The sequence below is a fragment of the Narcine bancroftii genome, chromosome 6, assembly GCF_036971445.1.
Source record: "Narcine bancroftii isolate sNarBan1 chromosome 6, sNarBan1.hap1, whole genome shotgun sequence".
NCBI classification, from domain to species: Eukaryota; Metazoa; Chordata; class Chondrichthyes; order Torpediniformes; family Narcinidae; genus Narcine; species Narcine bancroftii.
This window is the reverse complement of record NC_091474.1, coordinates 85383371-85398144: the sequence shown is the minus strand read 5'-3', so window position 1 is coordinate 85398144 and position 14774 is coordinate 85383371. Positions and strand designations below refer to the sequence as shown.

The window sequence follows — 14774 nt, the reverse complement described above, 5'->3', positions numbered from 1 at the left end:
AAAAAACCTTTTAAACATTGCACTGCATATTTTAGTGGCTTATAACAACCATGTTAAAATGCAATATCAAATGTGGATTTTTACAGGGTTTATGCCACTTGCCATTAGTAATTTAAGCAGAAGAGCTGTGCCAAAGCCCAGTAAAAGTGTGTAAACCATATCCACTCTCCTATTTTGGAACTCTCACTTTTTGATAAGGTTAGCCTTGTCCAATTCTTGGAAGCTAATACATTGTTTTACAACTGGAAAACAGGACCTTCAGCCAAATTTGTCCATGCTGACCAAATTTTATCCCAAAACTAGGCTCAGTCATCATGGATTAAAGCCCTTATTCATATCCATGTTACTTTAAGTCAAGGTTATTGTCATCTGATTGCACAAGTACAACCCAATTAAACAGTGTTATCTGTTCATCAGTGCAAAACATGCAGACAGACAACCTGACATAGCACATCAAAAAATAATACACATGCAGGACAATTATTCATATATACAAATAAATATATATTGTTTTATGAAAGTCTAGCATTCACACTACCCATGTGAAGAAGCTGTTCCTCAGCCTGGGGGTGCTGGCTCTGATACACCTGTATCTTTTTCCCAATGGGAGCAGTTGAAAGATACTGTGTGTGGGGTGGAAGAGGTCCTCAATGATCTTGCGCAACCTCTTCAGACAATAATCCTGGTAAATCATGTCGTTGGAGGGGAGAGAGACTCCAGAAGCCTCCTCTGTCACTCTTATGGCATGCGTCACTAGGAGGTGCAACAGGTGCGGACTGCTGGGTGACACAATCAGAGTGGTTAACACCAAAGTAAACTGCCTATAAAAATATTTATGCAGTGTTTCAGCAGAAATTATTATTTTTAACAAAAATATCCCTGTAGTTAGCTCTAACAATTTTAATTTTGCTAGTTGTTTATCTCACTACTATTGCCATTACATTCAGTAATTACAGGAATTATGATTTACGAGTAACATTAGTTAAAAAAAACATTACTAAGAATTCTGTATGGTCTGGTACGGGAGGAAGTCCATCGGGGGCGGGGGGGGGGGGGAAGGGGTGACACCATGAGTTACCACATTGCGTGACACCAACCCTAGTGAAGCCACAATCTTAGGGACATGTGGATTGACCTCCAATCCATTTCTCTGCAGCAACTGTACCACACTGTGATGCAGCCGGCATAATGGTGGCTGGTAGCCTTGCCTGCTTCAGTCTTGTTAGGAAGTACAATCACTGTTGCTCCTTCCTGACAAGTGAGGAGATGTGTGCCACTATAGATCACTACTTAAGTGAACTCCAAGGATCTTGGCACTCTCCACTACAGAATTGTTGATGTGCAATAGAGGATGGTTGTTCCTAATCCTCCTGAAGTCCACAATAATCTCCTTTGACTTGTCCATCTTGACACTCAGGTTCTTACTCTCACACCACATCACGAGATATGATGGTGCTCGACGCTCTGCTACTGACCTGGACAGACTGCGGTGTTTCCACTTGGAAGTCCAGAATCCAGGTACAGAGAGGGGTGATGAGTCCTATTTAGGACAGTTTCTCCATCAGTCTTGTATTAAAAGCCAAAGTGAAATCAATGGTGTGTGAAGCATTGTTCTCCAGGTGGGTCAGGACAAGATGAAGGGACAAAGCTTTTGCATCGTCTGTGCAGTGGTTTCTTCTATAGGCTAATTGAAGTAGATCCAGCATCTCTGGGAAGTATGTTTTGATGTGTTCTATCACCAGAGCATGGTCTCTCCCAGGGCAACAAATGCAATTGGAGGAGCACTTTTGAGTGTCCTTAATGTGAAGGAATTAATCTGTGTGAGCAAGTTCATAAACCTTCTGTACATTTTTGAATGAGTGTCAGGAGGGTACATGATCTTGGTTTTGCTTTTACCCCATTACCTTAATCTTTTCCATCCCCAAAACCTGCCTCTAGCAGTTCCCTCTATTCCTTCATTAGTCATCTTATTCTTGAAATTCAAGATTCTAGACCCAAATCTCTCACCTTTCTCCTTTATGGTGCTCCTTAAAATCTCTCTCTCTCTCTCTCTGATCAAACTGATGTTCCTTGTTCATTGTCAGTTTTTCCCATAATCCAATGTTTCATGATCCATGGTCTTTAAGGTTCCATATAATCACAAACTATTGCTACGACTTTGAGACAACCACTGCAGTCCACTTTAGATTCAAGCTTCTTTATTGTCATATAATACAGATGTACAATTACATTGAATTTTCTTCTGCCTATGGCAAGGCAGATAGACACCATTAGTAGTTCCCTCATTTCCCAGTAAGATAAAGAGAAGCAAGAGTCTCTTTCAGAGACACTGAATATCAGTTGATTTGCTTCCAGTGCTCTTGCAGCCTCTGCAATCGCATAGGCCCTTAATCCATTAGCAACCCAAGCTCTAGATCTAAATGTCCAACACTTAAGTAGCACTAAGAGTGCATCAGCTCTCAGCCTTTAGGCAAGTTGGACTGCTAATGGTCTAAACATCATTGTCACTAAGCACAGGAGCAGTCAACAAGCTGGTGGGAAATTGTAGTCCATATACTTTAATGTTTTAATTAAATAATAAATGGTTGTTAATGGCAGAGGTGCCTGAATATATACATTTAAGAATATCTAATGCATCCTTCTATATCACTGTGCTGTCTGAAGAAATATATGCTTTTGCATGGATCAGAAACTGAAGATCCTATCAATTTCTCATGCTTCTGAGATACAAGGTCTAGTATTGGGTTTGATCTCTGTTCCTCGGACCCCATCACAAAATCCAATTGTGCTGAGATGCAAGGTATGCTGCTACACTGGAGATAAAGGACCTTCCTGGCCTGCATCTTTACACATAATACTGTGAATACCATTTGCATTTTAACAGATTTATTTACAAGTACTGTCATATTTAGTAGCTTGGATATCCCATCAATGTCGACCTCCATATTTAAAATGATAAAACTTATGAATAATAGCATAATTTTAGAAAGAATGACTGTCAAATAAAAATGAAGCATTTGTGCAAGAATACTGAAAAATGTGGTGACACATGCTAAATTAGATGTTGAAATCTTTAATTTTCCCTCTGTGCACTACACAAGTTCAAAACTGCATGCAAGTTTAATTTGGAACACTACAGGGTATTTCAAACATTTCTGAGTCTGCACATGGGTTAAATCAACTGTGTACAAATGGTAAACATCAATTCCTCTCAATCTTTGTCAAAATGTTTAAAAAACAAATCATATTCCACATAGGGATTCCTTTGCTAGAGCAAGTTTCCTGATGATGATATACACACAATTATTGGTGGTGGGAAAATGCACTCCACACAAACAACACATGCACTTTACAACACTTAAGTACAAATGTTTGGATTAAAAACTGAGCCATATGGCAGGTTATTCTTGGGTTATTGGCTTTACTAACTTTGTAATGATGTAAAATAGTTCTAAAGCTGGCCCTTTGTGTACTATTAAGTATTCCGTGCCTTTTACTGATTTTAGATTTATTATACCGGTTTCAATTAATTCAGTCATATATTCTACTTCACCCTGTCAACTATGAGAATTAATATTCATAAATATGAATCACCCTCTGGTTAAGTTGTTCAAGTGCAGTTACAGCACCAACATCTATTAGACAAATTATGAAAATTTCCCAGGTGTGTCCTGTCCACAAAAAATCAGACAAATTTCTTCCAGATCAACCACCCCATCAGTCTATTATCAATTTTTCTACAGGTGAAAAGTACCACATCCACACTGAGGTGTAATCATTGATTCTGGTAATTGATTCAAACATATCCGACATAGTATGCCCAGTTGTCACTGATCCCAATTCCCTTATTAAGCATATCAAAGCACGTATGCACTGGAGGTTACAGAAAACGCTGAAATCTCAATGATGGAATGCGTTATCAGGGTTTGTCAAAATCCACTGGCCAATAACTTGCTCAATGATACTTAAGTAGGATATGTGAGATTACAAAAGGATCTAGATAAACTGAGAAAGTGAGTCAATTCATGGCAGATGGAACCTCACTCAGTCAAGTGCAAGGTGTTGCATTTTGGATAATTAAACTGGGGTGAGGTGGGGGGGGGGGGTCATGGGCAGAACTTCCATACATGAATACAAGACCCCTGAAGAGTGCTATCGAACAAAAAGATTTGAAGATACATCTACATAGTACCTTGAAATTGGCAACACATGTAGACAGGTTAGTGAAGAAAGCATGGGACAGATTTAGCTTCATCGATCATGGGCTTAAGTACAGGAGCAGGGATGCCACATTACAACTGTGCAAAACATTGTTCAGACCACAAGTATTGTTTACAGATCTGGTCACCTAGCTACAGGAAATATATTATCAAGCTGAAAAGGGTGCAGAAAAGATTCCAAGAATATTACTGGGACTTGTGGGCTTGATTTAGAAGAGGCTGGATAGGCTGGGATTTTTCTTTTTAGAATATAGGAGGCTGAGGGGGGTAGCTGATAGAGGTTTGTTAAATCATACAGGGGATATATATTGTAAATAGTTATTTTCTTATTGCCAGGATAGGGGAATCTAAAACTAAAGAGCATAGATTTAAGGTGAGAGGAAAGAGGAAGTGATGGGTATTTGAAATGAGCTATCAGAGGAAATGGTAAAGGCAGTTAAAATTGTAATATCTGAAAGACATATAAACAGGCAAGAGAAAGGGAAATGTTTAGAGGAATCAGGCCTCTAACAAAAATGATAGCACTGTTGGAGCCTCTGTGCAGCATCACAGCCGCTTGTGCCATCCCATGAAGAGTGGGGAGTGGAGACAGTGTTCCCAGGCTGGATTCTACCACCTAGTCCAATTGCCATCAGTTCCATAAAGGCTTTAAATGGCCTGTTAATGGCCGCAGGGGTCGATGTTGGGCCTGATATACATTAATTATCTGGAAGAGGGGACAAATTGTTGCAGATCTAAGCCTGCTGATGACACTAAATTGAGTGGAAAAGCAAATTGTGCAGAGGACATGGAAAGTCTGCAGAGAGCTATGGATAGATTAAGTGAGTGGGCAAGGATCTAACAGATGGAGTACAATGTTTGTAAATGTGAGGTTATCCACTTTGAATTATTAGATTATTATTTAAATGGCATGCAATGCAGCATGCTGCCGTGCAGAAGGACTTGGGAATTATTTTGTATGAATTGCTAAAAGCTGGTTTGCAGGTGCAGCAGAATATCAAGACAAATGGAATGTTGTCCTTCATTACTAGAGGGATGGAATTTGGAAGCAGGATGGCTCTGCTCCAACTGTACCAGGTACTGGTGAGGCCACATCAGGAGTACTGTGTGCAGTTCTAGTCTCCTTACTTGAGGAAGGATGTACTGGCTTTGGAGGTTCACCAAGTTGATACAGAGATAAGGGGGTTATCCTATGAGGAGAGATTGAATCATATGGGACTTTACTCACTGGAATTTAGAAGAATGAGAGGGAATCTTATAGAAACGGATAAGCAAGTTGTTTCCATTGGTGGGGAAACTATAACAAGGGGACATAGCCTCAAAATCCAGGTTAGTAGATTTAGAACTGAGATTAGGAGGAACTGTTTTTCCCAGAGGGTGGTGAATCTGTTGAAGCAGTGGAGGCTACCTCAGTAAATATATTTAAGACAAAGTTGGAAAGATTTTTACTTAGTATAGGAATTAAGGGATATGAGGAAAAGGCAGGAAGGTAGAGGTGAGCTTATCATCAGTTCTTGCTCCTAGTTCTTAAATTCTTGTGTTCTTATGTTAAAAGAGCTGATGGTACCAGACTGCAGGTTGCTGGAGATTGGCTTGAGACTATCAGGAGGGATAACAGATATCAGAACCGAGATGTGAGATGGTGCCAACGACATTGAGGGCTTCCTGATCTTGTCAAAGGTTTGGATCAGGAGCTTTGGTTGCCAATCATTTGGACTGAAGACTGAGTGGCTGCAGAGGCTATGGGAGCACTGGAGGTGAATCCATGGACACTCAGTGACTCTTTTGCTTCTCTTTCCCTGAATGTAATATGCACCGGCAATTTCCATTTTATTACATGACAATAAAATAATCTTGAATCTTAAAAGCAGGCAAATAGGAATATCTTGGGCAGACATTTTTTTTTGGACTGGACCTATTGGGCTGAGGGGTCTGCTTCTATGCCGAAACTCTATGACACAATGAGTTCCATAATATCCAAATATGGAACTACTGATCTCAGTTTTGTATCTATTAAATTAGAAGGGGACTACAAAAAAAAGATAATTTAGCTCAACATTTCTGTGGGGTGTTTGCGATGCAGATAGGTCTCCTCCCAGCCCTCTCAGCATATCTACTGCTTCTTCAAATCAGCTTTCCAATTAATGCATCTGATAATATGATAATACATCCCAAGTTTCAGCATAGCTTCCCACACAGAATTTGACATATATCAGGAGTTTGCTCTCCTGTTACTCATATTCGAATGAGTAATAGGAGAGCAAGAAGTAGCACTGCAAGGACCACGGTGTTCCAGGAGAAATGATCTCACACATTGCTGGGATGTCAATATGCGGCTGCAGATGTTTTGAAGCATTAGTGTGGCAGACCCCTGCAAAGATCAAGAGAACTCTGGAGCAGTTCAGAATTGCAGTGAGACATGACTAAAAACAACATACAGTAATGGTAATGAAGCCATTGTATAAATAGGGAAATTAGAGCTGCATTTAACAAGGGTAATATACTAATCATTCCTTCTAAATCTTTCAAAAAGTATCTATCAACTCTTTAAACACTTACAGAAAATATCATGATCTCCTGCATTGTTTCTGAAGCATCTCAATCCAACTAATTTACTACATCGCATGAGAGGAACATTTTTATTTTACATTTTTTTTATTCTGATCTCTGACTTCCTGGAGTGGTGTGTTAAAAATATCAGAATCAAATTATAGATCAAAAGAATTATAGTATCTGGACTGTTACATTTATAAGATCTATTATATCAAATAAACCCTAATTTCACTTTCAGATTTCTATCAATCCAGCATGCAAGGGAAAATAAAATCACATGTTGAAATACAATACTTTCACACCCTAAGGCACCATCCCGCCACCCACCATGAATAATGATAAAAGATTAAATTAGAAGTGTGACCAACACATTAAAATAGTTAAAGAGAAGGGGATTTTTAAATTACATTGGAAAGCTATCCCATGTTTATCAAAGTACTTAGTTTTGAATCCAACTGGGAGCAGCTAAAGATAAGCTGTCAACATAACTTGGGTGTTAATGACTTCAGGAATTGATAAGCTCTTTCATTTAATCATACATATCTATTTAAAGGGTTTCAGGAGGGAAATTATTCTAAACTGTTTCTTTTTTCTTAATGGCTTTAGAATAATCTTCCACATTGTAGAATGATCATGTAACAAAATATCCTGTTTAACTCCACTAACAAAATGACTTGTTCTCTGTAACTTTCTTTACATTAAGCTGACTGTTGAAAATAACAGATCCAAATTTTTAAACCCTAGCTCCTGAGTAAATTTCCATACATTCTAATGTTGTCAATAATCGATTTAAGATTGAATTAGTGATATTATTAAAAACCAAATCAGAATTTCACCAGGTCATCTCAAACTCTTTTACATCATGCCTATATCATTGATGCCCTCTTCCTATCCAAGATATTTGCAGTTTTTCTACTCTACCTTCTTTGGCTTGGCTTCGCGGACGAAGATTTATGGAGGGGGTAAAAAGTCCACGTCAGCTGCAGGCTCGTTTGTGGCTGACCAGTCCGATGCGGGACAGGCAGACACGATTGCAGCGGTTGCAAGGGAAAATTGGTTGGTTGGGGTTGGGTGTTGGGTTTTTCCTCCTTTGCCTTTTGTCAGTGAGGTGGGCTCTGCGGTCTTCTTCAAAGGAGGCTGCTGCCCGCCAAACTGTGAGGCGCCAAGATGCACGGTTTGAGGCGTTATCAGCCCACTGGCGGTGGTCAATGTGGCAGGCACCAAGAGATTTCTTTAGGCAGTCCTTGTACCTTTTCTTTGGTGCACCTCTGTCACGGTGGCCAGTGGAGAGCTCGCCATATAATACGATCTTGGGAAGGCGATGGTCCTCCATTCTGGAGACGTGACCCATCCAGCGCAGCTGGATCTTCAGCAGCGTGGACTCGATGCTGTCGACCTCTGCCATCTCGAGTACCTCGACGTTAGGGGTGTGAGCGCTCCAATGGATGTTGAGGATGGAGCGGAGACAGCGCTGGTGGAAGCGTTCTAGGAGCCGTAGGTGGTGCCGGTAGAGGACCCATGATTCGGAGCCGAACAGGAGTGTGGGTATGACAACGGCTCTGTATACGCTTATCTTTGTGAGGTTTTTCAGTTGGTTGTTTTTCCAGACTCTTTTGTGTAGTCTTCCAAAGGCGCTATTTGCCTTGGCGAGTCTGTTGTCTATCTCATTGTCGATCCTTGCATCTGATGAAATGGTGCAGCCGAGATAGGTAAACTGGTTGACCGTTTTGAGTTTTGTGTGCCCGATGGAGATGTGGGGGGGCTGGTAGTCATGGTGGGGAGCTGGCTGATGGAGGACCTCAGTTTTCTTCAGGCTGACTTCCAGGCCAAACATTTTGGCAGTTTCCGCAAAGCAGGACGTCAAGCGCTGAAGAGCTGGCTCTGAATGGGCAACTAAAGCGGCATCATCTGCAAAGAGTAGTTCACGGACAAGTTTCTCTTGTGTCTTGGTGTGAGCTTGCAGGCGCCTCTACCTACATAAGCAATATATCCATATTGAAGTACCTGCAAATTCAACAGCCCTCTCTGATAAATTTTATCATAGGATTGAAAGAAATGGACAACATTGCAGAACCTCAATAGAATTCCAGTCAGAAATGAGGCCAAAGAAACCTAATTGAAGAATTTTTTAAAAATCAACATACTTGAAGACTGATTATCCATAATAGTCTAAAATGGCTACACATCTTAAAAGGTATATTCTGCAACTGTTCCATTACAGTTCAGCAATTGTTTCAATTCTGACTCTGACATTGTAAATTTCATTTGGACCATTTTCTTCTAAGTTGCAGAGAATTCATATGAAGATGCAGTGTTGGGTTTGGATTCAGAATCAGAATTTATTGTCATGAACAAGTCATAAAATTTGGTGTTTTTACGGCAGCATCACAGTGCATTCATATTACAACCATCTTACAACATTACTATAAAAAAATTAAAATAATAGTGCATGAAAAATAAGGCAGTGTCTTTGGTTCATTGATTATTCAGGAATCTGATGACTGCGGGAAAGAAGCTGTCCTGTGCCATTGAGTGCTTGTCACTAGGCTCCTGTGCCTTTATCCCCAATGGCAGCAGAATGAAGAGGGCAGGGCCTGGGTGGTGGGGGTCTTTAAGGATAGAGGCTGCTTTTTTAAGACATTGCCTCATGTAGATGTCCTCGATGGCTTGGTCTAATGTCTCTACTGTTGCCAGGAGAGTTTAATTGTTACGGGAAGCAGATAAGTAACTGGATTTACTTGCGAGGAATCCACAACTGGAAAGGAACTCAAGTAATCTGGGAATTTGCGACAGTAGCGCTCCAGGAATATATGGAACAATTTCCCCATGATGCTCCAAAAAGAATTATGTGGGATTGTGACAACATGGAAATTGCATCAGTAAGGATGGATCTCAAAAACACCTGGTTAAATTTCGAGAAATGTCCAGTTCCCTAATGAAACAACTGTTGGCCTGTAACCCAACAACTCATAGTATACCACTTCTGAAAACAAAACAAAAATCAAACTTGATGTATTATTGTGAAAGGAGGAATATTAGTTCCAATCTTCCAAAATCCTTTACATTCTGGAAATGTTTCAGTGGATTGGAAAATAATAACTATAATTCCCCTAATTAAGACAGGAGGGAGACAAAAAGCAGGAAACTGTAGGAGAGAAAAATCAAAAACCTGTCATTTTGAAAATGCTGTAATCTATTATTTAGAAGTCGGATATTCAGAAAATCATAATCAAATTAAGGAAAATTAATTTGATCTGTAAAAAGGGATCAAATTTACGACAAATTTATTAGAGCTATTTGTGGATGTATTATAACAGGGTGAGGAAAGAAAGATCAGTTGATGTCTCCAACACTGATTTGGAAAGCTCTAGAAAGATTCACTGGCATCATTAGTTGGTTTGGACTGACAGTTGTGTGGCTGTAGAGGGTGTGCGAGCACTGGATCTGAATCTATGGACATTCAGTGACTCTGGAGTGATTCTTTTGCTTCTCTTTCTCTGTCTGTAAGGGGCGCTGGGCAATTTCTATTGATAGTGAATCTTTGCCTTACGGTTGCCAAAAGAAAATTTCATGTATTATCACATTTTCTGTTTTATTTCTTCACAATAAATATTGGATTTAAAAAGAGCACCACAAGTTTTCCTTTTAATGCTCATTCAATACATTGGGAATTATGAGTCACATGCTTGTCAATCAACCTAATCTGCATTAGGTGTTCTTAGTGAGGCCTCCCCTACATCAATGAGACCAAACACAGATGGACACAGGGGCAAAGGTCAATATGATCTGTGAGGTGCGACATCAGGGCAATGAAGGTAAAGCCATACATCCATGCAAATCCATTATAGCTCAAATCCTACAATAAACATAGCATTGACACAAAAGGTACATGTAAACTCAAGGTCAAAGTTAAAGATAGAAAGCACCACCTCAGGTTCACAGTAGTTCCAGATGGACATGAATCACTGCTGAGCGACAAAGCATGAAAACTTAAGCTTAGTCAAGAGGGTGTACACACCAGGGAAATCTATTGTGTTAGCTGATGCATTATTCAGGAAAACAACACAGTGTGAAGCACACAATGAGAATTCCACAGAGAGATTTGAATCTCCACATGAACCTGATCACTGAATCTCTTTCTGTATCTGACATGAAATCCAAGCAGATCCTAGCTGAAGCAGAAAAGCTCTACAGAGGGTCAAGAATCTGCTTGAAGGATGGCCTAGAGCTGAATGTCATCTGAGTGTTATCAATGGGCTTCTACTCAGACAGAACAGAATTATCATTCCTCAATCACTACAACAAGAAATGCTGAAAAGGATGCATGAGGAGCACCTTGGAATGGAATAATACAAAAGCAGGGCCAGATAAATGATGACATTGACTTCAAGCTGTGGGGTCTGTTTGAAACATCATGCAAAGAGGGCAAAGGAAACCATGATAATAAATGACATACGAGCAGAACCATGGCAGAAAGTTGGGACTGATCTGATCCACATGGATGGAAATAATTACTTGCTGGCTATTGATTATCAAACTATCTAGAGATTGGACTCTTCCAATGAAACGATCTTTACAAGACATGCAATTCCTCAAATTGTCTACAGTGACAATGTAATATACTGCAGCTGTAGAGCTCTCCACTGGCCACCGTGACAGAGGTGCACCAAAGAAAAGATACAAGGACTGCCTAAAGAAATCTCTTGGTGCCTGCCATATTGACCACCGCCAGTGGGCTGATATCACCTCAAACCGTGCATCTTGGCGCCTCACAGTTCGGCGGGCAGCAACCTCCTTTGAAGAAGACCGCAGAGCCCACCTCACTGACAAAAGACAAAGCAGGTAAAACCCAACACCCAACCCCAACCAACCAATTTTCCCCTGCAACCGCGTCTGCCTGTCCCACATCAGACTTGTCAGCCACAAACGAGCCTGCAGCTGACGTGGACATTTACCCCTGCATAAATCTTCGTCTGCGAAGCCAAGCCAAAGAAGAAAGAGAATTCCAGAACTTTGCAGAAGAGTATGATTTTCGACATGCACTTCAAGTCCTCTGCATCCACAGGTCAAACAGTAAAGCAGAGAAAGGAGTGCATAAACAATTGCTCGAAAGAAAGAGAGAGAGCACTAGAAAGTGGCTCAGATCCATATTTAGCTCAACTGAGTCACAGAGCTTCACCACTTGAACATGCCATGTCACCCACTGAGTTTCTGATGGGATTATAGACTTCGCACCACACTTCCCTACACTGTAGACACAAACAAGAACAGAGATGTCGAACAAAAAAGTGTTGACAATGGAGACAAAAAGCAAACTATAACAAGTCAGCAAGAAATTCAGGGCCACTGGCACAACATGACATAGTGAGAGATTCCAACACTTGGGACAAAAAGTAAATCCAAAATCCTACACTGTCAGAACAGAGGATAGTAAAATACTGAGAAGGAGTCAAAAGAGCCTGCTGAAAATGCAATAGACACTGTGGGAACAGACAAATACAGAAGATCCAGCTTGCACAGCAACAGAGGAAACACGACCAGTGCTAGACAGTAGTGGACCAGCAAAGCCGACACAAGCATCTTTGTTAAGAATATCCACACATGTAATCAAAGCACCTGACAGACTGAATCTCTAAAAGAAAAAGAACTTTGATTCAGTTCAAGGTAGTGCATAGGGCAAAGGACAGATTGGCCCATATTCTTCTTAATGCAAGTCATATTTGTGATACGTGTAAATCCAAATAGTCCACTTTGACTATGTCCTGTACAAAGTTAGATAATTTTTGGCAAGTTGTTTCTGAAACTTTAGCTAAAGAGTTGGACTTAGATAAACAGTCAAACTTATTCACATTTATTTTGGGGATCACAGTTTTGGTACAAGGCTTTGCGCCTGTTTCAGCCCAAAAGAAAGTAGCCTTTTCAACATTGATGGCAAGGAGAGCTATATTACTCAAATGGAAAGATTGCAATCCACTTACTTTACTTCAATGGCTTTCCTCCATTACATCATGCTTAGATTTAGAAAAAATTAGAAGACAGACATTTGATACTATCTTTCATTTTGAAAAAACCTGGTGACCATTTCTTTAATATTTTTGTATGAATCAAAGTAGATGCCTCCACACGGTTGTGAATGAGTTCTATAGCTAATTAGTATAGTTGGTTTAAAAGAGCCCAAGTTTCTTTCTTACAATAAAAGAACCATCAAACTTTCAGCTTATTGTCTATATCACATGCTTTTAATCCTCAAGGAATAAACTGGAAAGAATAGTAAGGGGTGTCTTGCCACATATGCATTCACTAAAAAAAATCACTGTAGTTGAATGGGGAAAGGCAGCAATAACTGACTGTACTGAAGTCATTTTCCTCTATGAAGTTTAGACATAATTAACAATCATTTACTCTCACCCTATAGTAAAACATGAGAGTTTGTAGACACCTTGGTTGAAATAAAAATACAATGCTGGAGAAACTTAGCAGGTCAAACCGTGCAAAGATAAAGATATATAATCAACGTTTTGAACGAGCCCCTCATCAAGGTATGGTCATCTTTATCTTTGCTATATAAAATACATAGTTTTACCTGCTGAATTTTTCCAGCATTGTGTTTTAACAATCATTCAAGTTGTTCTTAATTTTTTTTAATTTAAATCTAGACATACAGCACAGTAACAGGCCCTTCTAACCCATGAGACCATGATGCCCAATACCCAATTGACCTCCAACCCTTGGACATTTTGGAAGATAGGAGGAAACTGAATAACTAGATGGAAACTCATGCAGACAAGGGGAGAACATTCAAATTCTTTACAATCAGCAGTGTCATACATGCACGTATGTGGCTGTTCTGCAAATTTAGGTCAAGACATAATGTCAGGCACATAACCTTTCCAGTGTCTAGCACTGTTATGTACTAGACCAGTAGCAATATAAATTCACCAAGGCAATGGTATATTCAAAAACAACAATTTGTGTGTGTGTCTCTGTGTCTGTGTCTGTGTCTGTGTCTGTGAGATTACAATTCAGACATAATTCTGAAGAGACAATTTTAAAGTTAAGTCAGTTTTGTTTTGAAATTCTGATTCTTTAAATTATGGAGCAGGTGTGAGGCATCAGACTCCTCAAAACTCAAAGTTCTTGTAGAGTTGGTTTCAGAGAAATGTTTCTTCACACAAATGATTTTTCAAAATCTCCCTCTTTTGCATGAAGGTTTCAGAATCTGTGTTTCACACGATGATTTCACAAACCCAAGCAAGGGTTACACGAAGTGCCATATAGAAATGGATACAATTAATCTGTCCTCATTTCAAAGAGACAGTGAAGTGGCTCTTCTTCATTGCCACTGATTCTGTGTATCTCCCAGTGATAAGACTACAATACAGAACAGCACCTTTCTCTGTAGAGGCTACTGTTTTTCAATCCTATGTGACTTACAAAATGGTCAAGCACCTTCTTCAATCATGTGTTACCTACAGGATGCTACGGCATTTTCTGCTTCAGTTTGAAATTAGTTCTTTAATATTCAAAAATGCTTTCTTTCTTGGTGTTTTAACCACATGACAGAACATAATTCCTTCCTTTTGAAGATTTTTTTTAAAGTTACTTCACATTTCTTTGCTCAAAGAATATGACTTCATCTCTTCCAAAAGTTTTATGAGCTAATGCCTTCAATTTGTCTGCTGACTAACCAGCAAATGGTTTCCTTGTATACACAGCTGTTTCTCTGAGTAAACATTCATTGTCTTCAATATTTCAATGGACAATTTCTTGATTAATGGGTACTTGCACAGCTTTCACCAAACCATTAATTTAACAGAAATTTCAACTCCCAAAATGGCTTGTGTATGTAAGGGTTTGTATCTGTGAGTGCCCGTGTCCAAACCCACAAAATAACTTAAAAATATATATAACTAAAGATTAATAACAATTCTGTCACAAGTACTATTAGTTGCATTCTGCTGTCATTTGGTGAGAACTCAAAAGGCCATTTAGATATCATTT

General features: G+C 39.6%; 1 long non-coding RNA gene across 1 annotated transcript in view; it reads right to left on the bottom strand.

Annotated features, from left to right (window-relative positions):
• Window positions 1-544: 544 nt before the first annotated feature.
• Window positions 545-14774, bottom strand: part of LOC138736311 (uncharacterized) — a 104191-nt gene continuing 89961 nt past the window's right edge. The window contains exon 3 of the long non-coding RNA XR_011340219.1: window positions 545-779. This is a non-coding gene — a long non-coding RNA (uncharacterized lncRNA). The remainder of the gene's footprint in view (window positions 780-14774) is intronic.